The sequence below is a fragment of the Scleropages formosus genome, chromosome 4 (genome assembly GCF_900964775.1).
Source record: "Scleropages formosus chromosome 4, fSclFor1.1, whole genome shotgun sequence".
Classification (NCBI taxonomy): Eukaryota; Metazoa; Chordata; class Actinopteri; order Osteoglossiformes; family Osteoglossidae; genus Scleropages; species Scleropages formosus.
In genome coordinates this window covers 37,235,328-37,262,605 of record NC_041809.1, presented here as the reverse complement: position 1 = coordinate 37,262,605, position 27,278 = coordinate 37,235,328, and the positions used below count along the sequence as shown (strand labels likewise).

Genomic DNA, 27,278 nt, shown 5'->3' with positions numbered 1-27,278 from the left:
CATCTGTGTTTAATCATCTGGAGCGTGGAGATGTTACTGTAAAGTTTGCCTGCGTGCAGGACACACCATCGCATTTTAAAAACGTTCAGCAGCTGATGTGAGGGCTGCATGCAGCGCAACATTTGCTCCGCGTTGATGGTACAAATGTATCCGAATGGCGAGGGATCTTTCCCTGAACCTCTCTGCGGCGTTAGAGCTCCGCCGCTGCAGTGGGAGATCACCTGATCGCATCTGAACTTGGGATGCGAAAGCACGTTCGAGTGCGCGTCAGACTGCGACTGGAGATGCGTGCAGCGGTTCGAACGCAACCTTGCTCACACAGAGCGTGCGCGCACACAAACGCATACCTCGCGCACACTGTACACGCACCCGCTACTCAGAAAGGGACAGAAAAGCCTCCCCATCTCCAGTAATTCCACCCTCGTAGACTACTAATGGTAGAATACACTGCTTTACACCACCACACACCGCAAATGTCTTCCTCCTTGTCTTACCTCCTCACTAAATTATGACACCGATTCACGCATAGTACTTTTTGACCCTCGCTCCTTCTGTGCGCAAGTCAGCCTCTTGCCTTCTGCTGCTTCCTCTTTGCACCTTCTACTTTCCGCTGCCGCCCACACATCAGCCTTGCTTTGCCCAAAGTGCTCAGGCTGTCTTGCCAGATTGTCTGGAAAAATGGGAGATTGTCATTCCAGCGGCTGAGTGGCGCCATTCACCGGGACGTCTTCCCCCCGCGTTTCCGAAACAGCCGACGTCTCAAACGGTGCCTTTCAGAAACCGCCTCCCTTCGCCGCCCTTTGCACGTCACGCATCATCCCGTCGTGCCCTCAAGTTCAGGCCGGGGTCAAGTGCAACACCCCTCTCCAAACATTTCTGACTTCCCCGCCATGGCAGCACGTGAAGGATGTGCGAAGAAAGATGTTTATACTTTTAAAACAAAGTAGACTCTGGAGATGAGTATAATGCATGCTTAAGGGTCAAACCGATGATGGAAATGCAGTAAAGAGGTATTTCTGTTGCTACCGCAGTGCACGGACTCTTCAAAAAACTCACAAATGATGATCTGTACCAAAACCGGACAGAGATGCGCCACCCAACAGCTGTCCCTGCTGGCAGGTGAACGGCGGGTGTCACGCCGCAAGCTGCAGCACGGTCACGCAGACTTGTGGGGTTGAGAGCTGACAACGCAGCTCCAGCTGCTCCACACAACCCCTCTCCAGCCACCGCTGCTCCGCCCTGCCTGAACGAGCCACATTTGCAAAATCACCAGCATCCCTAACGGAGCAGAAATCCTTGAAGCGTTCCCCCAACGCCAAGGAGTGCAGACGGGTCCCTAGCTGCTTGTCCCTTGTCCTTTGCTCGGGTGTCAATGACCCCCTCCTTGCTTTGCAAACAGGGAGCGTTGCTGGGGCAGCTGTGCTTTCTGCCCACCGCTGGCTTGCGAGAGCAGCTGGCGTCCTGGACTGGTGTTATGTGCAGGGGCAATGTCAAACGCGGGGGGGATGCGATCTCCCGGCCTGACTAGTCTCCTCCACCCTAGAGCTTGGCCTGCAGTGGCTTAAAATAGCACAGCCTCTCAACCGTGATGCCATGAAAAGGAATTTAATGCCCTGAGTACTGGAGTCCCAGGGTCTAGAGAATGTCCGTACGGTAAACCTTCACGGCCCCGTAGGCTCCGGATGATCTCACCAAAGCCTTGCCCTTCAAACCACACAGCTCTTACACGGAAACGTCTGAAGGATACATTAAATGGCTCCCTGTTAAACGGAATCGCCTTATAATCGGCAGAGCGGTAACACGCGAGACCGCACACGCTAGGCAGTGTCATCGAATGGCGTTGTCACACGTTACGGAAAGCGACGCTTCTCGCTCGTGGTGATCTATCCGTCAACATGGCTGACAGCACAATGACACAGCACTCATGCTACTCTGCAGCAGGAGCACGCGAGGAGTGGGTGGGGAGCTCTGGGTATGGAAAGGCTCTTTGGAGCTCAGTAATTTTGTTCTTAAGTTCAGTAAACATATCCCACGGAGCCTGCTCTGGGCACCACTCGTACCTGGCTGCGGTAACGGCTTTCTCGGGAAAACACGCCTGCAGACGGAGCCTCCGTCATTGGCAGCGCCTGTAATTTATCACTTGGTGCCTCCTGTTATTTACGTGAGCGACCGAGTGTTATCATGCTCTATTTTCCGCACGGTGAAAAGAGTATTTGCCTTGTGTGTGCGGGCGGGCGTGCGGCGAGAGTCGAGCTTTGGGCTGCACCGCTGTAGTGGCCCGTGTCGGTGTCTTCTGGACCTCTACATCCAACGGCGAGTGGGGGGGGAGGGCAGATTGCTGAGCGACAGACCTGCTGCGATCCGCGTTCAGCCACCGGTCTCTCGACCGGCTCATTCATAAGGACCTTTTCACTTTCGCTCGCGGGCTCTTTATTCTCCAGCTCCTCGCTGCGGAGGACGTCTCCAGCTTTCAGCCCAAAGGTGAAGACAACACATTGCCGGACCCGCACTCACACAAACACACACGCACACACACCGGGACTCATATACTGAGCTCCTCCGTTTGCTCCATTATGCTCTTTACTCGAACTCCTCCGACTATGAAAGAACCGCAGAGGCAGATAATGAAAACTCAAATGGGCCATCTTTATTTAAATTAGAAAAGAGAGGGAAAATAATGCCAGAAGTGAGAGCCACACATTTTAATTCCATCAAAAGTTGATATCTGTGAGGCTGTGTGCAGATAATTTGAGATGCATTTGGCCCTGAATCAGAATGAAGAAAGCAGACTTTTAGAAGAACCTGAGCCATGGAAGGCAGAGCAGATCCCACTGCTGGTTCATCTTCCTGGTTATTTCTAAACACTGTCACCCTATCACCTCACCACACCATCCCTCAAACTTGTGTACACACCAGGGAACTCCCACATATCTCACCCTGCCCTCTGCTTCTGCATACAGCCGAGTGCGTAGGTGGTAAACTTCCTGTGTGTGCGCGTTACTCCGGCTTTACAACGTGTGTGTCTCCACGGGTGCACAGCTCAATTATAAAAAAAAAAAAAAGCGTGACAGTAGGTGAGGTGAACTTTCTGGGAAATGCGTGTGTGCGTGATTAAATCTCTCGGAATGTGTGTTCAGGCCTGTTCGCGTGTGTGTTTTATAGATGAGGCTGCCCCTATGAAAACAAATCAGACAGGTTATCAGGCAATCAGGTGGAGAGGACGGCCTCAGAGACAGAACTCATCACTTCGGCCAAATTACCGTCTTCGGCAGAGATACGAAGGGAGGGAAGGAGGGAGGAGGGCTGGTTGGAAGGGCAGAGGAGCGGCATTGTTAACCCGAGAATATACCCGTTATTCTCCCGTCCCTGCCAAACCTCTGACATAGATCAATACATCATCCTCAGGATTTACAGTGCAATCGTATTCAAACGCCACCTGTCTAAGAGACCGATCTCAATGTACGGGGTTAGAAAAAGGCTCTGCGCCTCGCTGACATTGGCTAATGACCCACTGGAGAGGCGGGGCGGGCTTTCGGACACGCTGCGACCAGGACCGCCGGCTCTCATGATCTCAGACGTAAACCCGGAGGAACGCTTAGGGTCCACCGCCGAACGCACTGAGAAACGAGCCACTCCTACATCCGGCACACAGAGAGCTGCTGCCTCCATCAGGTCACCGAAGCCTTTCCCTCCTACATCTCCAGTCACCTCCAACACAATGCGAGAGGCTTCCGCAACATCGCTGCTTTGCTCTTGGCCTGAGGACTAAGCGGCGGCGAGTTCTTACCGTTCGACAGGGTTGCGATCAACCAGCCGTCCTCTGTATCGACCGAAACCCAGCAGGTTCCTAATAACCTCCAAGCACAAGATACTCGGCTTCTTTCGCTCATGCTTGTACCCAAACCGACTGACATGACGTATCCTTAAAAAGACAACAATATAGCGGGTTGCTCAAGCACGGTGCTGCCTGGTGCTGCCCAGCAGTTTGTCTCTTGCCTTCGTCCCAGGAGAGGACTAAGCGACTGGTATTGCTGCTGCTCTTGCACTTTCACACTCTCTCTGAGTCAGGTATGCATAATGGATAAAATGGGAAACAACGGAGAGTTTGAGAGTCGCAGAGACCCGCTCGCGACGGACGGGTATGGGTAACGGATGGGCCGCGCTCTCACGGCTTCGCCTCCCGCGTCGGTCCAGGGCGAGGGCGGCAGGGTGGCACCCCGATCGGCGACATGCCTTTCAAACGAAGAAAGCATTAGCTGGGGTCTCCGTCCCTCTCTCCCCATACACGCTAAACGCTCTGTACTTTCAAATAACAGAGATGCAATTTTTCACGTTTCCCTGTGCGGTTCTGGGCAATCGTGCCACGGCTAATCGGCTTCTGTCGCCAGCGCGGGAAACATAAAAGTAAAGCGCTCTTGAGATATTCCTAGAGAAGGGTTTCAGTGGGCATTCACGCCACAGGACATAAAGGAGGTGCTGGACGACAGCCACTCCAGCGCCTCTGTGATGAGCAACCATCTCAAAGTGCCAACTGGCAGTCTCAGTCCCGAAAACAAAGAGCTCACGCTGTTCAAGTGGTAGGAGACGGACCGCGCTGTGGGTGAAATACAGACAGAACAGAAGCATTTTCATTAGCGCAAACAATTATGGAAAAAAGAAAAAGTAGTCATTTACGAGCGATGTGTAGAAGTGCTCCTGCTTTTCCTTAATAAGGAAAATTCTGTTATTTTGGCCTAGATCTCACACTTTCACAAAAACAAAGTTTAATTGAGAACATTTTCTCTTCTTAATGGCCTAGATGTAAATGTGCACATTTGCAAAAAGTACCGAGGCTGTGAAGTTGTGCACTGTAGCAAGCGGCAAAGCGGTGAAGGAAACAGACCTTGCTGTAGTAGCCTTGAGCAAAGCACATAACCTGAGCTGCTTCAGCGAAATCCAGCGGTACACATGGGCATAGCTTCAGGTCGCTTTGAATAACTGCATCGATCGAACAACAGAATAGTAACAAAATAATGACTGCAGCGTACAATTTTATCAACGCACAACGGTCTGCGTACCGGGAGCAGACAGATCTACTCGACGAAAGACTGATCCCGCACCAGAAGCTGAGTCCTGTAGCTGATCCAAGCTTGTACACGTCATGAATAACAAACTATGGCCTATAAATATTGTGTATACAGCTAAAGTAGACTTTCCATTGAAGAGAATATAGTAAATTATACAAGCAGCATAGTACTACCATTTTTTTTTAAATCATTTTTTACTATATGGATCCTCACTGTCCCATATTTTGTGAATGCTTCGTGAAATATATGCCTCTTGGCGATGATAAAAGTGCTGTTGTATTCCGCTCTATGAAATTTGTGTACAGAGCTACGTCTCTCCATATGCTGTATACAGCGGGACTTTGAGAGGTTTGTTTCTCAAGTCTGATGGGAAACATGAGATTTGGGTCTGTTTTTCTGCACAAAAAATTACGTTGGTGGAGGTGTTGTGTGGCCTGTGAGATACCATAACTTCACTTCGGTAAAAATGAGATTAAGACTTGAAGAAATGCGATGGGGAAAACGACATGCGGACAGCAGCCCAGTCCGTGTTCTTGAAATGGAGACCGTCTCCTGCCTGCAACGGATCTGAATGGAATGAAAGCAGCAGCCCAAAACGGGCGGCTCTCACAGCACGTGGGAGGGCCCGACTGTCTCCGAGGCCTTCGTCGAGGGTACACTCACCATCAGGAGGAGCACAAGAGTTTTCAATTGGGTAATATCTGTTCACTTAATACACCATAATTACTGCTGGAGAACACTTTCTCGTATAAAGTGGATTTTCCCGGCCCGTTTCTATTGCCATGCGTTGAAGTGCTTCTTTCAACAAATATCTCCTCTACTGCTATACCTTCTCCAGACAAGTGCTCCATAGTGGTGTCAGACATCCGCTGGAAATTATAACATGCGCTGAGCTCCTTCCTATTTACAAGTATGACCCTTAAACATCACACCAACTACAATCGAGGGAGTGAAGCCACCCTGAAGGAACACAAGAACCTGGTCTACCAGAGAATATCTTATGGAATTTAGGCACAAATTTTGATAGATGCTTAATGACCACAGACTAGCGCTTAGGCCTTCTTTTTATCGATCCTTTAAAGAGCAGTCTGAGTGTTCATTTTAAATGTAAATGTGGTTTAAAGGACAAATGATGCAGGTGTCCCACAAGTGGTAAGCTTGCCGCCAATACAGACTACTTGAGCAAAATCGCAAACGCTGAGGGGCATAAAAAATGCAACAGCAGCCATTAGCTGGACTTTTCACAGTACTTTACCCAGATATATTTGTCAGCCAACACCCCTGATGATAAACAACGGTGTTGGGAAGGGCAGAAAAGACCTTGATTAGAGAACAAGGCAGCAGCTGACTACAACTACAGCTCACACTCTTTGAGAGTGTGGTCAGATGGGACATAGCTCCTGACTTTACATTTAGCTGACACTTTCCGCCGAAGCAGCTTACAGTGTTAGGCTACTTACCTGTTTACACAGCTGGGTAAAGTTACCAAAGCAATGTAGGGTAAGTACTTTGATAAAGGGTACTACAGCTAGAGGTAGGATTTCAACCTGGGCTCTTGGGGGTCCAATGGCAGCTGCTCTACCCACTACACTACATCTGCCCTTTGCTAGACAGCCCACTTGTTGGCTAAGGGTAAAAAAAAATACGACTGTTGAGTGACTTGGATTGTGCAGAATTTGCACACACCTCATAATGAAACCCCGTCACAGCAGAAAGCAAGCTTTCTATTTTGAAAGATAATTCTCTTTGAACAATCTTCCAAGAAATCAATCTCAATCTGTGAAAGAGATTGTGTTTTTAAAATGGAACAGGGCATAGTTTAAAAGGAAACATTTAGGCTGGAGCCCTCTTCCTTGCTGGTCACCTGGCAGAGGCAAAAGATTGGCGATACGCCTGAATTATGCAGCATCGTGATCAAAAGTAACATCTTGAACCTTGCGAAGATAGAGACTTGTACTTTTTTCCAGTGGGTGGGACTCTTAGAGTAGACATGACTGCATAGCAAAGCCGAATCCTCGATGGGCTGAGAAAGACCAGGATGATTACAACCCTACAGTGAACATTGTCTTCCGTACGTCTAAATAATTACGATAAATCATACCTCCTTGTGCTGCACTATTAAGGCGTTCTCAGCTGCAACTTGTCTTCATTGCATCACTGTCCCAATACAAGAAACCTCTTCCACAAAATCTTTAAGCAGATATCAAAAAATTTGAGTCTGAGTAACTATTACGGGGTACGTCTAATGCGAAGCTGAACCATTTCCACCTCCAGGCAAAGATTAATCAAATATGTTTTTTCTTAAGTAAATAAGACATCTCAACTTGAGGAGACGTGTGGTACAGGATGTTACTGCTGAGCTATACATAGACCAGCTGTGGTTCAAAAGGTACATTAATAAAAATAAAATAAAATATAAAAAAAACAGCAAGAAAACGAAATCCCAGTGGAGCCCAAATCTTTGGCACAGTCTGCATGAGCACAAGAGGAAGCTGAGGAATGAATAAATCGACCTGGTATAATAACCACAAATCCGGGACAGACAACGATCTGCTGCACTGGGATTAATATTGCATTGCAGACTCTCCTCCTCTGTAAATGCAGCAGACCTGTAAATGCAGTGCACCACACTTCTACGGTACCGAATGGGAACAAAATAAATCATATAACGACAACTATGGTTTTAGGAAAAAAAACAAGAGGAATGTGTTTATAAAGTTTTATAGTGCCTCTGAGAGATTTTCTGTCATTTACTGCTGGGTTCGTTTTCTCGAAAGGCCAGCCAGAGCGGCGTGGTTTGGTCCTTCAACCCAGCGGATTATGGGCTGTGATTCTTTCTGCAGAGGTCACTCCATGAGACATGGACAGCGCATCAAGGACTCTGTCAACATTTTGTCATTTTCCCATCCTTCCAGTGGAAGAAAACCTCTCGCCGCGTTCGATGTGAGGGAACTGGAGGAATTGAACAAACCATGACAGGCGAACTGACGAGGTTAGCTGGGTTATCTCAGAGCTCGCAGCAGCTCAGCCACACGGCGTTCGGCACCTATAGTTTCCGTTCTCCCCCAACCAAACTGAGCCTCACAATTTTTGGCTGTTCGTCCTGTGACTGGACATTACATTTATGGCCTGTGGCGTTGTGTCCCTGCTCTGTACACCTTGGCACTGACAGCCCATACAGGACCTTTGCTGGCCCCTCATCGGAAGTACAGCTTCCACGTTGCAGAAAGGAAACCCCCGTCAAGCTGCCTAACGGCCACATTCTCTCTCTCTTTCTCTCCTCTTTGGTCTTACATATAGAAGACGCGAACCATCCCACACATGGGAACATCTGAGAACGACCTCTTCCCCCACAAACCTACCTCCCTCCTCCCTGCTGCCCATTACTGAAGCAGGGGAAGTGAATGGCAGCTGCAGAGGTCACCGCATGCGCCTCAAAGAGAAAACTGGAGAAAATCCAGCTAATGAGAGGAAAAAGGTGGCCTGCGCTTTTATCATGAAGTGATCCCATCCCGCTGCCCTAAATCTGGCAAGTTTCATCACAGTATCAGTAAAACATGTGTTCAATCAGAAAGAAAAAAGACGGCTTTCTAAACAGCAAAATTGTGAAAAAGTTTTGTGGTCTAAATATGAAAAGCCTTTGAAGACTTGTTCACACATCCACAGAATGATACAGAGATGAAGTGTTAATACGATGGCAGGACATCATCAACACTTGATTAAAAAAAAAAGAAAAACAATAACAATAATTTGTGAAGATGCACATGTAAGCGCTGCATGATACTAAGACAAATATATCTTGCTGCCAATTCCCCTTGGTGTTTTCAGTTTGTGTAGGAGCACTTTTGGAATATGCAGCCTATACTTCAAGCCCAACATTTTGCACATAATCAAAGATCTTGGAAGAAGCGAAAAGCATATGATTCAGAACGTATGAGTAACAAGAAATCGTCTGTAAATGGAAAAATACACTGATGAACTTCAAGACTGTTGGTTATCATCCAGAAGGTCCAAGAGAGACAGCTGGTCATGTAGTGGGTACAACTGTTGCTTTTAAATCCAAAAGTTGCGGGTTTAAGTCTCACCTCCAAATGCAGTACCCTTGAGTAAGGTAGTTACCATGAAGTGCTCCAGGAAAACTACTTGCTGTATAAATGAGTAAATAACCGTTCATAGCTTGACACTACTAGTCACCCTGGAGAAAAGTATCAGCTAAATGAACAAACTCAAGAAAAAAACGAGACTTCCTTATAAATTCAGAAGCATAGAATCTGTCTAACAAGTATTTTGGGCAAGATAAGCATTACTGACGTGCAACAAAAAGACTAAATCAGTAATTAAAACATAAAGGGATGAGGACCCAGCCTGAGCTGGCAGGAGATCCAGCGGGTGGGTGGCTTTTGGAGGATTTCACACAATCAGCTGGGCTGAATCTGAAGGAAGAACAGCTGAGCTGTGCGTCAGGGTTCACGTGACACACAACACCCACCTACCGTGGTGTACGGCAAACGACTCTCAGGGATATCAAAATGAGTCCAAGTATTTCAGCGTTCGATGGAGCATGTTTCAGAGAAAAGCGGTTCACCTTGAACACAAAGCACCTCATTTCACAAACGTAGCCATGTAGTTTGGTGTAACTCAGGGGAGTATGTTGTGCCATTAGATGCACACACCTTTCCTACTCAGGATACCTGATTTTACAGCTCCATTCTTGAATGTTCTAACTTTTTAAATGAATTAAAAAAGATTCTGGGCTGTTTAATACATTTTCACTGACACTCAGTATCCAGTTTAGCTCTTGGTCAAAGTAGCTGTTTATACTGTGAGGGATTTGAGATTGGAGCTGAGTGTTGCCCTAGTTTTTGGGAGTACAAAAGGAAGGGAAAAGCGTGGGTCTGCGAAAATGTGATAATGAAGAGAGCTAATTTCGAAATGACGAACGAGCCGATGACCCTGCCTCTGAAGCGATTCTGTCCAGAGATTCTCCCCGCCGTGTTTTTAAGTGGACATGTCAAAATTTGTTGCTGAAGGCTCCGGAAGACCTGCTGCTGCGAACCTAGAAGAACGATCATTTTAATTAAGAGCCAGGGTGTGGGCAAACATGCTTTGAGGAAGACACCAAAGGCAGTGAGTGGCTGCCCTTCTCCTTCAGTGCCATCAGGTCCAGGAACCCAGGCAGTCACGTTGCCTCACATGTGCGAGTTGCTCTCAACAGCACAGTGCAGAAGCACACGAGGGAAATCGAGTGTCCTTTTCTGAACAAGAAAGCCGTTAGCTCCCAGCGGAGGTCCCATGACACATGATCTTGAAAAGCATGCAAATCCACTCATTGTCAGGTGTGTAAGCCTTAAACACAGCACTCCATCCTATCCATACACCCTGTTACATTGACCCACTAGCTGATGCAGTTGTCTGCAGCAACTTATAAGTATTCATCCATTTGTACAGCTGGGCAATTTTTAAGCAGTGATTTAGAGTACATACTCACTCAGGGGTACTACAACTGCAGGGAGGAATCAAACCTGTGATCTTAGGGTCCAAAGGCAGCAGCTCTAACCACTACACCATCAGCTGTCTCAGATGGACTTGCTTTCCTTGTTGTCCTCAGTTTGGGACGCTGCTTGTCTAGAGACCCCTGCTGCTGCTGCCGTGACTCACCAGCTGTGGCTAGCTCTGAACTCTGTGATGAACCGCCCTTAGCCCAGGCCTCCTTCTTCACTACCACTTCATTTTCTTTCCTTGGTGAAGTTCCCTCTTTTGTACTGCAGGATCGTCGGGCGCGGTCTCCCCATCGTGCGCTGATTGTGTGGACCCCAGTTGCCGTCTGCTATAGATCTGTGGCCTGATTCTGGGGGAGCGATGGCCGGTTGCCATGGCTGCGACCTTCTGCCGCGTCTCTTTTGACGACCATGTGCAATATTGTTCCTATAAAAGGAACTGCAGAAGCTGCTCACTGCAGGCATTGCCTGAAAATGCCCAGGTACACATTTCTAGGGTTTGTCGCTTTCGAAATTTCCATGTTTTTGCATGTTTGACTACATGGGTTTTAGAAGAGGCATGAGCTTGGCCTAATTTTAGACAACTTTCGGCTTGGATGTGGAAAGCAAAGGATTGCTGTCCATTCTAAAGGCACGTGTTCCAGACACACTCTCTGGAACAACTGAGGAATAGTTCAAGTGCTGCGGAGCAAAATACCTCTTCCAACCTGGGGAAGGAACCCAGAGGCATCTTTTTGAAAGACATAATCACATGCGGGTGCTTGCAGGAGGGGGACTCGTCATCCGAGAGCCTTCCCTAGCTACTCATAAGTGCTTCCTGTCTCCCTGAAGACACAGATGTGTACGAGTCAGAAAGTCTGCAGGAAGTGGAGAAAAAAATTGAACATGACAATTGGCAATGGAAGAAGAGAAGAGGGAAGAATGGATTTTAAGGATCTAGCTGAAAGCAAGGAGATTACAGAGGAGGGGGAAATGGGTTGGAGAGGTGAAATAGGGTGACCAGAAGGATATGGGTCCCTTGTGTATGCAGAGGAGAATGACATGAGGCTTCAGTAAACGGGCTGGATAGGGTAACGCTGATTTAATTTCCAAAAAGCGATTATGGAGAAAATGGTTGAAATATTAGGTTGCAGAAGGCTATGGATGAAAATACTAATACAAAATGGATTTTTCCCCTATTTGCTAATAACGCTTTCTATTTTTTTTTTCTTTTTTGCTACGGCATAATACAATTGACATCCACCTTGAAAATGAGAGGCAGAAGACGTGGGTTGCATCTGAAACGAGACGCAAAGCTGAGCTCTGGTCCATTAAAATGAAAACAGGACTAATGCACTTCCACGGAGGGTAATTTGCTGTAAAAACAGACAGTCATGACAGCACAGCATATCCATATCAGTGCTCCACCGGTGTTCGCCATATAAATTCCTCCCGGATTCCTGTATTTTCATTTTAGCATCATGTAAATGTTTCACAAACGAGGACTGCAGCATGCGTGGGGGTGCGGTTGGCTCAAGATTGTGATCCTCACATTATTATTATTATTATTATATTATTAATAATAATAATTTTAAAAATATTATTATTGTTAACTTGCTTATCAACCTCAACTTGCTTATTACCTCTTTACAGCCCTGTTTACAACAGGATATTTCATAAAGCAATGCAGTTAAGCACCATGTTTCACAGAAGGTCTCAGCTGAGCTGCAGAAGTTTTGCATTGCAAAAGAGAAGGCAGACAAGAAGAAAAGCAGCTTCGAGCAGCTTCGATCGAGTCTCGAGTTGTTTCCACCCATCACTGTGACAAAAGGCTGCATCTGTACCGGACGTGTGATCTGCGTCTTACTGTGGGACCTCGGATTGTCTGCTTTGCACCAGGTGACGGGCTGGGACAGTCCCACTACGTGCCCCACCTCCTGTCCCCTGTAGAAGAGCAATGCAAAACAGCCTCCAGATACACTTCAACCTTTCTCACAGGAGGGCAGTGGCCGCCCAGGCTGCCCTGAGGAGAACCCTCGGCAGTTAAAGAACCCCATTTATCTGTTTATATCCCGAAAGGTGAGATGGAAAGAGCGTGGATGGCTGCCATGAAAGCAAATCAGTAAAAATGAGCAGGGCCCTCGGTGCTGGGGAGGGAAGCTGCATTGGAGCTGCTTGATAGTCTGGATGGGAGCGTCTAATCGGGCCCCAGGCACATCCCAGGCCCCGCGGTGGAGCATGCCGCAGGAGAGCCGCAGGGAGCCTGGGAGAAGATGCAGTCTGTACTGCCCTATACTGCAGCAAGGGCGCGAATGCCATACCCTTCCTCCAACTCCCCCCACTTGAGAAAATGGCTAAGGGCTGGTAGTTAAAAACATATAGTAATAAAAAAAAAACCTCTCTGCTGATGCCAATCTCACAATCGCTGTAGATGGGACAATCTGACCTGGTGAACGACCCCTAAAGAGAACATCCTCGATGCCCTTCTCTTTAAAGTCACACACACACGCACGCACAGGCACATACACAGACCCATGTGCTCGTCCACACACACTCACACAGAGAGGAGACAGCGTGAGATTTAGTCACAACACAGAAGAGTGTCAGTGAGGAAAGAAAGGCCTTTTATGCGCTGTGTTGTTCTGCACCCAACAGCCCCCCGATGATTGAGATTGCAATCACGCAACCCATTCCTGCTCTGTGCTCCCTCACACACAAATGGAGATAGATGGAAAATGTATCTCGCAAAATATCTCTCCTGTTGAATTAATTCGCTTTGCTCTCTGCAGGTGACCTAGGTATAATTTGGAGCCAAGAATAAAACCTCACACTTACCCCAGCACCCGAAACAGCACCACCTTTGAAAATATGCAGAGTACGGAGAAAAATGGATAATTCACTTCACACATACTAATACTAATATAACGCTACAAAAATAACCATCTGCTGTTAATCTTTCTGTCCCTCACAACTCTCACTAGGAGTCTACAAATCTGCGCTGCGCAGAGCTGCAACGGCCAGTGCTACTGTAGTCTTGGTGAATTATGACAGTTGTACTCAACACAAAAGTGTGTTTTTTTTTGGAAAATAAATGAAAATCACGTAAAAAGACAATTAGCCCCAAGACTGTTGTTTGCATAACTGTTAAAGCCATATTACATGGCCTATTTATGCAGCATATTTATACCTACCTCATCTTCCATTAATAAGCTGTTCCATGCTTTCAGGTTTCCATGCGACAGGTCTATATTTATTTGGTGTCGCATTATGCAACAAACCCCAAATCCTAGAAACTAGTAAGAAATTAAATATCCACAGAAATACAACTGCATTTTTCCCCAAAAGCCAAATCCATTTACAGAGAAAAGCTGTTGAACATTGTAAACTATGCTCGCCGTCCTGCATTGGGCGATACCAAAAACCAAGGCACTAACTCAGCTAAGTGGGACCCTTTTTATGTCTGATTGACATAAACATAAAAGAGAAAAGTTAATAAATAATAAGAAATTTAGTTTAGCAAATGTCTGCTGCACTGGAGGTCAGAATCCCTGAAGACTTGTTCGGAGGGAACATATTCACTCTATTTCAGTATCAGTAACGCACAGGTCTAAAACCAGATTTTATTGGAAAAAAAGAAGATATGGATTATACAAAGCCCCTAGTGTCACATGAATTGATAGGAGAATGTTTTAATGTCTGCCATTATTTGTCTCTTTTTGGCAGATGTGACTATCAGTACGTTCCTTTCATTTTTACCCCTGTTACGCACAACATTTCAAAGAAACGAATATCATATCCCCAGTGGCAGGTCATGCCATGGTGATAAAAAGAGCAACAGGCCATGCTGATCTTCAGGCACGGTGCAAATATTACACCTTGGTGCACTCAGGACTGGACATACTTGCAGGAAATCAAAGGAGCCAAAACTACACGTCCACATTTGACTTCTAAGTCTGACCGTTTGTTGGCAGAACTGCTGTAGTATGAGGACCTTCTAGGCAGCTGGAAGCTGTCAGTAGCACTTCACTGCTGTTCCCTTGCTGGCACTGGGAAATAAAAACTTGCACATTTCCCACGGACAAAGGACAGTGGTTTTTCACTGCATTCTGATGGAATCGTGTTCGGTGTCACTCTGCTTCGGCGTGGGTAAGCAGCTCCAAAAGGCGGCATTGGGAGATGCCGGCTACAACACATCACACTATTCTCCGGGGAGCAACCTGAACATTTCTGTACGCTCGCCTTGTCAGTTTTTCAAAGTTGGAAATGTGGAGCTCTACAGCAGCAGAGCAGCGTTTGCCAACACTCATATTATGTCTGGAACTGCATTTTTAGAGAGGGGAAAAAGGTCAAATGCAAGAATAAAGACGAGTGGTTTTGCCATTTACTTTAGGAACATGGGCATAAACAATGTAGCTCAATGACTCAATTTGAAGAAAACAGTGAAAAGGTCAAGGTCAGTATCCCAAGAAGCACTACATTTACTCTTTTGGCCAACGCGTTTCACGGAAACAACTTACCTGTTCTAAAGCTACCTACAGATATAGTTACCTGTTCATACAGGTGGGTAGTTGAGTCCCTTACTCATGGGTCCTACACTAGCAGGCAGGATTTAAATCTATACGTTTACTTTCAATGAGCATTTTCTTATCCAAACACAGCAACCGCAGCCACTACAGCACCAACTGCCCTAAACTCGTACCGGACCCTTAGACTCAGCAGAGCAAATGTGAAGAGATATTAATTTCTTTGTTTCATGAGAGTATGGCATCAGCAAATCGTTGAGCCTCCATGCTGAAAGTAAGGCATCAGATGTGCAAAGCACTGCAGGCTTTATGAGACCAATACGGATGATGCAGTGGGCTAAAAACCTCTCACTATGTCAAAATCTCATGTGACTCCCAGAAGCCTGGTTCTTACTGAGCACTGTCCCTGGAGGCCTGCTATCAGAATCAGAGCAGGGCCCTGTGACGTGAGAAATAGACTGGGGAGAACCCAATTAACTCAGTAGATAGTGAGTTATCCCCTTTAATCTTGCATTCTGAGTGCTTCTCTGTGTTAAGTCCATATAGCGCACTCTTCATGACCAGCCTCTCAAAGGTGCCCACGCGTGCCTGCGGCTCCTGAAAGAGCAGCAATTGTTCCAGGTCTTTAAAGTCATTTAAAACTTGCAATTTGCAAGGTGCACTGCGACACCCTTCCCTCCGTTCCTTCCCTAATTCTTCTCCTTCCAGCTGCCTCCCAGAACCATCCGCTCGGGGAAAGTAAACCAACACTGGGTATAGGGTGCCACATTCAACATAAACCATAACCGCACAAACCACAACGCATGCGGCTTAATTTCCACTGGGAAAGAAGCTCTCAATCACTGGATAAGGAGATGTGATGAAATGGAAGCATTAGGCACAGCTGGAGAGCTTGTGGTTTGAAACGTCTAGCGATGCTATGTAAACTTCTAGCTTTGTTTCTCGAAAGAATGAACATGTTGTACTAACACATTCTACTACAAGCCACAACAGCTCAACAAGTAGAGAATGAGAAGACACAGAAGAAGTGATGCCGTCTACTAGCAGAATCTGCAATTAAATCAGGGTCAGTATCAGCGTATTAATGTTGTCATTCTAAACCGAATGTTCACAGTGTTCCGACATTGAAACTGTTATAGTTATAGTTGGAATCGTGGCAGCGCCTGTCACAGCTGTTTCATTGCGCTGTGTTTCAGCTCTTGGCGAATATGATGACGTAGTTTAATAACAAAAGGTGGCCAGAAGCATTCCAGGCATTTCCATCACTCAGGCTAAACACATATCCCAGCTCCTGTGGCTGTATTGGCGTATTTCACAAGGCCCCCCAGGACCCAGGGCTGCTTTTTTGCATGCTGCTTATTATGCTTCTGAGGAGAAGTGTGTTTGTTTGCGTGGGTCAAATCGTCAGCAGACAGGCCCAGGGGCGTGCAACCGGAGTGTGGAGATCGGAAGCCTGATCCAGCACGGGGAGCCCATTTCATGCACGCAAGTGCTTAAAAGGTGAGACACCTGCTGAGGGACGAGGAGCGGCATGGTAGTCGTGGTCTCCATGGGGTGACCTGGACTGGGATGACAGGTGGCAATTTGGATGCATTTCTTTAACGCTCAATTAAAGTGTTCAAGTGCACTGCTTGCAAAACAAGGGTAGATCAAGAAGTGGTTTGACTTTCTCTCGCTCTCTGCAAAGGGATGTTCAGAAGTATGGTAGGGCGTCGGGTAGTCAGTCGGCTTAATGGCATATTGCAGAGTGCATCTAATTGCAGAGTGAAATGGCACAGCTAAATGAACTCTCAGAGCAAATTTTTTCAAGGTAAGTTCTCAAAAAGCTGTAAAATCTCAGAGCAAGGTTTTTCATGTGGACATTCTGGCAACGGAAGTGGGAGTAATGAAATGAGCGGTGGCCTTCGAGGATATGTCTTTCAGTTGAGAGAGTTGACTTTAAGTAATCCAAGCATGCAGCATCTCATTGAGCCACCAGTACATGAGGTACTTTTCTGAGACCAGTCAACTGCAATAGAATGTAATATAAGTGCTACATCAAATTTGGACTACAGGGGACTGTATTATGGACTGACATCTTTAGAGCTTGTGCCTGGTCTATAACTCTCACACACTGGTTCTCCCGTTGCTGAGCATTTGGGAGTACACTCTGTATATTGGGTTAGGATCGGTAGAAAGCACAGATAAAGCGATAATAAACAGAAACTGCTCTGTAGCAGCTGGTAGTGTAGTGGTTAGAGCTGCTGCCTTTGGACTCACAGGTTCAAATCCCACGCAGGTATTAGTACCCCTGAGCAAGGTACTTACCCTAAATTACTCCACTAAAATTACCCAGCTGTATAAATGGGCAAGTAGCTCAACATTGTTAGCTGTTATGGAGAAAAGCATCAGCCCAATAAATAGAACACTTCCATTCATCAGATATCAAAAACTGCTGGTCCACCTTATAGTTGAGGAGGCCCCTCAATCTATCCTGCAAGTGTGAGGCAGGGTACAACTTGGATGAGATGCAAGTTAATTGCAGTGTAACACTTCTATCATTTTATATTAACCCTTGAACTATATTATATTAAAACTTATTTAAAATACTTGAACATAACATGTCATCTCTACAATCTCATATTCGGTCCTGATTACCGATGGAGTCGTCCCATAATCACTAGCAATGATCTTCATCTTCAAGCCATTTTCAAATTTCTTTACCATGCACACCATCAATAAAACCTAATAATATGGATTCATCTTAATTGATCTATGGGTAAGGCTCTATAAAATCATGAATTTAGCAATGATAAATAATTATTTGTGAGACTTTTTAATTTTAATTTTTAAGATACATTAAAATGAAACAAAATAAAGTCACTGAAGATAGGAATACCCCCAACACCTATTCAATAGCGAAAGTTAACCGATTCATGTCATAACCATGTAACATTTGTCACCAGCACTCAGGAACAGCAAACATGACTTGTGAGTCGAATCAAAGAGGTACCACACTCTTATTCAGAGTGTGTTTAACTGCAAACTAATGGCTAGCTGCAGAAATGCAGGCTGATTTTAGTTAGCAACACACATTTCTAGAACAAGATCTGTGAAGGTCGAAACTAAATCAATAAACTGGAAAGTGTTCATATCTTCAAATATTTGTAACTTGAATCTTTGGAGCACAAATAGCCAGTGTACAAGAAAACTTTCCCTAGTAGTCAGGAAAGGATAGCAGCACTTGTAGGACTGGAAGCACTAGAAACAGAGTCAAGATGGACCTCTTCAGAGAGAGGTCTACTGATGTGTCCTGCAGAGTCAAAGCTGGTTTTATTAAACCCACATTAGATAGCGTTTATTTCTAATCCGGACCCTTTCAGCAGATTTACAAGATGACGTAAGTCGTTGAGATTTTGGTCACGTTCAGAAGCTGAACCCAGACATAATGATTCCATCGAGGTTGCTTTGGCCTGCAGGAAAGTCAAGGAGAATTATGGGAAAAAAATTCTGAAAGGCAGAGCGTAATCCTTGGGGGACAAAAGGACACCTGAAGAGTCTCTGTGTAATGGAGGCAGCGGGAGCAGGGCTGTCTTTTTCGGCCGGCAGCCGAGGTCAAGTGCTCGCTAGGCCAGCTGTGGAGAACACATCTGTAGCTTTCAGAGCAGAGAGCGACCCTCCGGTGTGCAGAAGATGATAGCCGTGGACGAGCATGTCTTTTCTAGGGTTGCAAAGCACTGCTTGGACGGTCCAGAGAGACCGGGAGACGCCCGTGATGGTATATCGGCAGCTTTCCGCGATAACTCATGCCGGGACGGGCGCCTGCCGCAGACAGAGACACGAGGCAAAATTTCCATCATTACGGAAGTTTCTGTCCTCGCAATCACGGCTCTCGAGTGCGAAGCCTTTGACACATGCTACGAGCGGAGAGGAACCGCGAGCAGACATGGAGAAGTGGAGCATGAGAGCAGGGGGAGCTGGAGCGAATGACACAGCTATGTCTGCCCCAGCAGGAAAGATTAAAGCAGCAACGACACCCGAGGTTGTTTCGCTCTACAGTGCTGAAAAGACAGCAGGTGAAATAGATGACATCATCAACAGATACTTATCTGGAGATGCAACCCCCAAAAGAAAGAGTCTCGCAATGGTTTAAAGGCCAAACTGCGACACAATGCTACTGAAGTATTCATGTTAGAAGCAGCGATACAGATACTGATGTCCTCGGGTTAACAATAAAGTCAATAGAGTAAGTAGGAGTGGCTGTTGCCTGAATCAAGAGCAAGTTATCGGGTAGACTTGGGTACTTCTTTCTGATCTCGTTGGCTACCGAGCAGTTCGGAGCCTGTGGTGCGTGCTTAGCAGACCCAGAATGGAAAGAAAATTGGGATGATGTATTAGGTCTTTGGCGAGAAAGATGTTTTGCAGGCCTCTTGAAAAACTTTCAGTACGAAATGTGTCTTCAAGGCCACGATGCCAGGACTGTATCTGGTGCGCTTTCTTCTGTGTTTTTTGCGTGCGTTAGCAATTCACTGAAGCGCAGCGACACGATCGGCAATGTGACACGGTAGGAATTGTGAAATGGCAGTACGTAGTCTGAGAAAACCCGATACCGTCGATTGCCAAAATGTCGAGCGTTTCATTTGTGCTTCCGTCTGGAGGAAATTTTCAATCGAACTGCCGAAAAAACTTATTTGACGTTCTCCCAGTGCGTAAACCCCAAATCACATGTCGAAATTCTGTCACATGTAAATCAAAGCACAGAGATGCAGGGCAAGAGGGTGCCGTCGTCAGAAAGGCAGTCCAGCGAGGACGTGTTATACTTCATAGGTTCTTGATCACATGCTGATGTATCAGCCTGTGCTTGATGTACAAGTTATTAAAGCAAATTTATGGATTAATTAAATCTACCTTCAACCCCCTTGCATGAAGAGGGATTATGCTTCACCCCAAACACTTGCCAATGGGGAAATAAAAGGGATAGCCTGCCCAAACATAAGTTGTAGAAGTTATAAGCGGGTGCTTTGTGAATATTACAGCAATGTTTATAAATCCAATTTGTGGCATGTCGGGGAAAATCAATTCCCTTTATCACTTTGAAATTAGCGGATTCCAACAACAGATGGCTCTAAATGACGGCCTCAGGCCTCTCACCTCCAGCTGGCATCTCTGTTGTTCTAGACTCTCCAACTTTGCATCCACGTGGGTAGATACATTCAGCACTCGGGGGCTGATTTATGCAGGCTGTGGAAAGAAGTCTAGCAAACTGTCATGATTCCATTTTCAGCCTTTCCAGGGATGCTACCGACATGTAAAACGCGGCAGAAATGACAGGTTTAGACGAATAACATTCTACTCGAGGCCCTTCGTAGACCACAGTGCACAAGATCCCTGAACCATGATCTTACCTGAACACCAGTAGCTTGCCAACCTTCTGAATTCACCCCAGCAAACAGTTAGCCTTTGTATTCACCACGAAGATATTGTGAACATGGTCAAAACATTCAACACTGAAAGAAAGCAATAGGAATGTAGAGACCCAATGAACCTAAGCTGCCACTAGTCATAAACCTTTTCTGCTGCAACCGTTACTTCTGCTGAAGCTATTTTTTTCACCCCAAAGAAATCCATGTTAAAGCCTGTAACCTTTGCCTTAAAACTTTTCTCTGCTTTCTTCTCCACGCTAATTCTCCAGCAGTTTTTCTGCCCCCAATGTCTGACTGCAGATGGCTTAGCACAGAGCTCAGAGAAGAAGGCAGCCAACACCTGATCCATCCTCAGCTCCTTGTCTGAAGCACTCTCAAACACTAACAGTGTCCAGAACCTTCAGATTATTTGTCTGACCCTCCAGCAGAATCTATAGGACACCTACATAGCACTTCTCTTAGACCCAGTCACCCTCCTTGTCATCTTACACACGGATTACTGGAATGCCCTGCTGGCTGGCTCCCCATGTGTGCTACACAACCACTCCAATTTATTGGGAATGCAGCTGCTTGGCTGGTCTTCAGCATCTTGATATATAGGCATGTTATTTCACAACTCACATCCCTCCATTGGGAATCAACTGCCCTGGTGCCTGCCTCACATTTAATGGAACAGCCATTTGACATCTGCAGATCCATTATTGGACCTGACGTTCCTTGTCATCCCCCTTGCCTTTCAGCTCTGTGGTTGCATCTTCTGTTAAATCTCTCAGTTTTGTCTCCATCATGACAGAGGAGACAGACTTGTAAGTCACAGGTTACAGAGTCTATTCATGCTGTGTCTCATCAACTGCAACTTTCTCGTCTATTATGACATACACGCATGCTACTTACTTCGTTATGACACATGCAAGAACATTTTTTGTTATTTTAGTGGTGTTTCCTTGCGCTGTAATGGTTTACATGGCTTTGTACTATGTCGTAATTCTGAAATGAATTTTGCACACAGGAACCACAGAAAAGACTACTTTGCACCTCACAAAGAAAAATATCTGTTTACTCTCGACAGTCTATCGCTAATCATTCAGTTATTACAACACCGGGCCATATTAATCCGACAGTTGCATAAATTATTACTTTGTCTTAAAATGCAAATAAAAAAAAATGTAATTACATTTTTGGAATTGTCTATTTCTTCTGTTTTTCCCTCTCTTTCTAAACCTTTCTATTTCTTCAGGCAGTGTAGAGGAATAGATAAATCTAGGAACCACCTACAATTATTTCTAATTTTATGTGCACGTTTATGCCTAATTTGTATTTTCCTAAAAGAACAAAACTGTCATTAAAGGCCTTTTTAATATGCATTCTTCAAGAGCAGCATGATTTGACCTGGAGATGTTAACAGTATGGGAATTTAATTTAAACCTACAGAGAAAGGTTAATTATTCAATAGGAGAAATTGCTGGCTCTGTCTCACACGCTGAATTTGCCATTGTGCAGCAGCTACAACTGAGCTTTGTGTCCCCTCTACAACAATGGTTCTCAAATGGTTGGATCCTGCTAGTTTAGAAACAGGTGTGGCATTAATTACCATGAGAACGATGCAGAGTGCTGCATTTCGACAGTTTCCGTCTCCTTTTAATTATCTCTGATCTATCCTGGGGAAATACATCGCAACAATAACTGATTTCCCTTAGGAGAGATGCTTCAACTGCCATCTGCAAACAGACATCCGGCCCACAACTCGAACGACAAGATGGGACAATGTCCTCAAAGGAGAGCGCTACGTTCACACGCAGCAATGAGACCTGGAAAGCTGTCTGAAAATGTTGGAAGTAGCAGGCCATTGGGTCAACCCAATCTTCCACCCAATCTGCAACCCCATCCTTGACAGATTCCTTCGTTCATGCATTCCTCTCACTCTTCGATCCTGGGCTCAGCTGAAGAGCTTTAGGCTGAGCTGAACTGATGGATTGATCGGGATACAGTCTTCAGATGCAGTTGGAGGTAACAGATTGGACTGAGTTATAAACCTTCAAATTGAGGTCCCATGAGAGAGACTGTTGCTGTTGCTACAGTTGCTTCCATCAAAATAAAGACTGGGTAGCAGGCATTTTTTTCTCCCTAGTTAGCACCTCTCCCAACACAAGCCTTGATCGGCGAAATTGACTACGCAGTGCTAAACAGCTGTGGCTATGGAACGTGAACTGATAAACATGTATCTACAAAGAAAGCAAAAATGCCAGATTTGATGCTTACGATAACATTACGGCTCAGTGGGGTACACAGCGATCAGGCAGGCGCCACTTGTGCAGTTTGATTTTATCACGGCCGTCTCACGTGGGTACCGATGTCTTAAAAGCTACTAATTTTACATTAGATTAGCAAATAGCAAAAAAGGGCAACTGTTCTCCTGGACACCACAGGACCTTGTCTTGCATGTAATTCTGTGTTTTTATGATGTACAAAGGGTTACTCATCACCAAAGGTTGGTAACGGGAAAAAAAACGTGCAGAATCCAAAAGGAAAAGGCTTATTGGAGGACATGGCCGCGGAGACTAATTTAATCCAAGTATGCATCAAATGGACGTGTGAGCACAGCTAATGGCTTTGGGAAGCACAATAGCTGTTTAATTTGTCATCAGTGTGGTTCTCTTTCTTTCGGCTTGGTGCTCTTACCCTCCTCGTCCTCTTCTGTGCCGGTTCTCTCCGCACAAGACCCTGGATGTAGCTCTCTTACGCAGCGGCTTGATGTAATACAAAGCTCAAGTGTGTAGCCTAATGTACACAACCTATATGTACACAGCCTCGGGCCAAAGCAAGGATGGAGACTTAGAAACAGCTGGCAGAAGCAAGCCCCCGGTGTTCCGGGAAAGTAAGTTTCTCAAAGTCAAAGGTAGAGTTAGACTGCGAGAAAGGGAGACAATTCTCTCTTTTTCTTCCAGGTTGCAAGTACGTTCGTATACTTCTGGGAAAAAAAATCACTCCCTGAATACCAAACAACATTGCAGTAGACCAGGGAACAAGAAAAAAGCATAATAGCATTTCAACCCATTAAGGTCTTAAGTTTTATGGTCAGTAAATTACAGCTTAATGAGGATGGCATTGAGGTAGGTGATTAGTTGGGCTCACATCCCGAAAAGTAACCTCGAAGGATTGCGTTTTATTTCCCGCAGTTTCCGTCCTTGGCAATTTTGTCTCTGGCAGACTTTTCTTTACTGCTCTGCCTCTGCTTAATTTTCACTTAACTGGTTAAAAACAGTGCAGGAAAAAAAAGACAAGTTCTCAGCTGCCAGGTAGTGAATTATAGTGTAATGACTGAGCAGCCAATGATAAAGTTTCCGGTAAAGCCAACGACTAGTGGTCCTCTCTGTGGTGCCCTGCACTATTCATCACTGCTCAACTTACAGTACATAAAACAAACACATTCGCCCTTCATTACTTTTACAGTTCATTGGGCTAAGCAGGTCCTAGCCTTCAGTTAAAATATATTAAATATTTTAAATATATCAATCACGAAGAGTAGTAATTACAGGGCATTTTCAATTTTCAGTGCTTTAATTTGGTTTTCTCTTGTCAAGTGTCGTTCTTTTCCCGTGTCATTATTCTAGACACACTGCTCCTGTAGCTATTTTTTCTTTTCTTCTATGACATAAAATGGAACAAAAAATTTTAATACCTTGATTTAATTATTTCGAATGGGCGTTCATGAGTTGACTACTTATCTATTGTGTCTACATTTAGATTTACTCATTTAGCTGACACTTTTGTCCAAAGTGATTTACAATGTTAAGCTACTTACAAGTATTTACCCATTTATACAGCTGGGTAATTTTACTGGCAAGTATCTCGCTCAAGGCCACTACAGCTGGAGGTGGGATTCAAAGCTGCAACCTTTGGGTCCAAAGGCAGCAGCACTAACCATTACGCTAAAAGCTATCCCATAAATATTACATAAATATTCCTATTTCATTAGCAGGGCTGCTCCTTAATGAAGACCAGTAGAGTTGACAGGCTCTTTCTTGGTTCCAATGTCTGCTTTAAATATTCCCTTTGGTCAATATACTGTCACAGTAGACCACTTTTAATCTGTCATAAAATCAGAAATGTCTTCATTTTGACTAGATTTTCTTGCACTGAGCATTTTCCCTCATTTATTTTCTTGACTGTCCATGTGTCTGTGGTTTGGTACAGCTGTCCACTTTATTTAAGGAAAAATGTACCTTAAAGAGTACTAGGGATCTTTTCATTCTTTTTCAAGTGTGTTCTTGTTGCTTAATGTCTTGCAAATTAAAATAACTGTAAAATTCCTGCTGAGACAGTGACACAGAAAATATGATGCAAGCTGCGGTCTTTGGCATCGCATTTTTGGAACTCTCGAGTGCTGAGTTTTTGAAAAGATCTGCCAGCAGTCCTTGTTTGATGCCTTCAACTGCATGCATTGGCACAAAAGTCATCTTCGAGTAAAACGGAGGCACAAATGAGTTCTGCTTTCATTTTCTTGCAGAATTAAATAATATTGCTAAGGACCAGATGGAGTCTTTTCTGGGGGCTAATGGTTTGCCTTACGTACAACACTATGTTATGTGTTTGTGTAAATGGCAGTCGTGTTGCACGTACACCCTGCTAATGAATGAAGATAGCTGGGAAATGAGCCTGGCCTCAGAAAGACAAAAACATTAAGTGTGTATACGTTTTTAAAGCCAAAACTCTTTATGTTTCCAAATATGAAATAAAACACTTGAAAGTACTATATAATTAACCCCTTATAGGGTATATCCCGTGAAAGCTTACGTGAGCCGAGGTTTATTCGACAGAACAAAAGTTCTGTGTGCCGTCGGTACGTGTTGCACGAAAAAATGAATGATTTATGTTTTCCAGTACAAAGTGCTTATAGCTCGGCCATGACATTCAGGTGGATGAAGCACGGTATGAAGAGATGCAATGACCACTCCCAGTGCCTGTGGCCTCGGAGACTCTCTACGTGCCACAGGGTGCACCATGTTCTCCCAGCTCTGGGAAGCTCCACAGACCTGTTGTCTCTACGCACTGTACACACTTGTACACACTGCACTACATAAACGCATCAGCCACAGCTGCCTCCCTGGGCCAGCCTTCCCAGTATTCCTCTGTGTTCGTGCAGTGTTTGCACAGGGAACCCCATGATCCTTAATGGACTGGCGAAACGCAGTGCACCATTTAGTCACTGTAAATAAGGCAGAAAATTTGTAAAACATGCAATAAATGCAAAAATATATCTCAGTCTCCTCTAGATGTTTTCCAGCATACAAATTTGCAGCTAAGACAAGGTGGTCACGTCACTGCATGTGATTGTTGGTGCAGCGCCACCTCCCATCTTGTATTTTACTGCTGTGTGCTGTGTGTTGTGTGTGTGTATTCTGTACAGTGTGATGGATTTGTTTTTGGAATTATTTGTCTAAACCTGTGATTGAGCAAACGCCAGTGGATTTTCGGTAAGATGGTCCCCCACACGCATGTGCTGAAAACTGCCTTTGAGCAGCATGACGTTGTAGAGCCTCCCACCGATGGCGCCGAAAGTCCACGAGTGAATGATTAAAAACGGCCTTCTCCCTCCAAAATAAAACTTGCATGATATCAGGTACAGATCTATATGACATCTCCATAACAGACGCTCAGCAGGTCTTTCAGGGACAGTCTCTGGAGCATCGCCCCTTCAGATAGAGCCGACAAAGGAAGCAGTTCGCACAAGAAAAAGGCTGCTGCTCACTGAGCTATAACCTCAAAACCTCACATCACAGGGTCCTGGCGGATAGCGCTGCCACCTTTCCTTGACTCTAGAGAGCTTCTATCGCCATCTAATCTATACGACACAGTGTGAGGGTAACCTTGATCTGTGAGTCCTATTGTTCGGTGATGAGAATGCTCGCCGCCATACCCCTCTCATCCCTGCACCTCCTCCCACTCTTCCCCAGCTCAAATTAATTGCCCAGTCACTGATGACTCATAATAAGGGAAAACAATGAATGCGGAGAGAACCCAAAAGACGAGCCTAGCATCAGTGATTTAGGGTGGCCGCTTGGGTGACGTGGTGGAACAGGGAGTAGTGTTGCTGTTTCACAGCGCTTGGGGTGGTGCAAGAGGATGTGGGTTTGATCGCTGCTCAATTGGTGTGGCGTTTGCATGTTCTCCTTGTATGTGTCTGTGTTACTTAGTGTATCCTGTGTTGTAAATCATCTTGGGTGAACAAGGTGTGGGATGGTAACACTACATAGTTTCCATAGGAAGTTGTTTTGGAGAAAAGCATCTGCTTAATGAATAGGGCAGCTGGGGGCAGCTGGTAGTGGTTAGGGCTGTTAACTTCGGAACCAAAGGTCTGGGGGTCAAGTCTCACCTCCAGCTGTAGTACTCTTGAGCAAGGTGCTTACTCTAAATTGCTCCAGTAAAACTACCCAGCTGTGTAAATTGGCGGATAATTGTAAGTCGGTTTGGAGAAAGCGTCAAATAAATGTAAATAGGTGTAAACGGCCCTGCTGCCAATGGACTCGACACAACAGACATTATATTTCTTGCAGAAGTACCACTGATATGCGTGCTCTCCGCCTCTGTTTGACCTTGCTCTCAGTCCATTTAACACATGGTGGTGGTGGTGTTCCCTCTGTGCTCTTGATGACAGAGGTGCCAATTGCTATTCGGCACAAGGAATGCTGCACAGGAGCCCAAATGTGAGCCTTGGTCAGAATACCTTAACAGAATACTGAAATGTGGTCAATCATTATAAATTCTATTATTAAAATGTATATCTTTCATTGATTACTAGCACTATTTAGT

At 45.4% G+C, this 27,278-nt stretch overlaps 1 pseudogene; it reads right to left on the bottom strand.

Annotated features, from left to right (window-relative positions):
- Positions 1–562: 562 nt before the first annotated feature.
- The window catches only part of LOC114910420 (pecanex-like protein 3), a 46,576-nt pseudogene continuing 19,860 nt past the window's right edge, over positions 563–27,278 (bottom strand).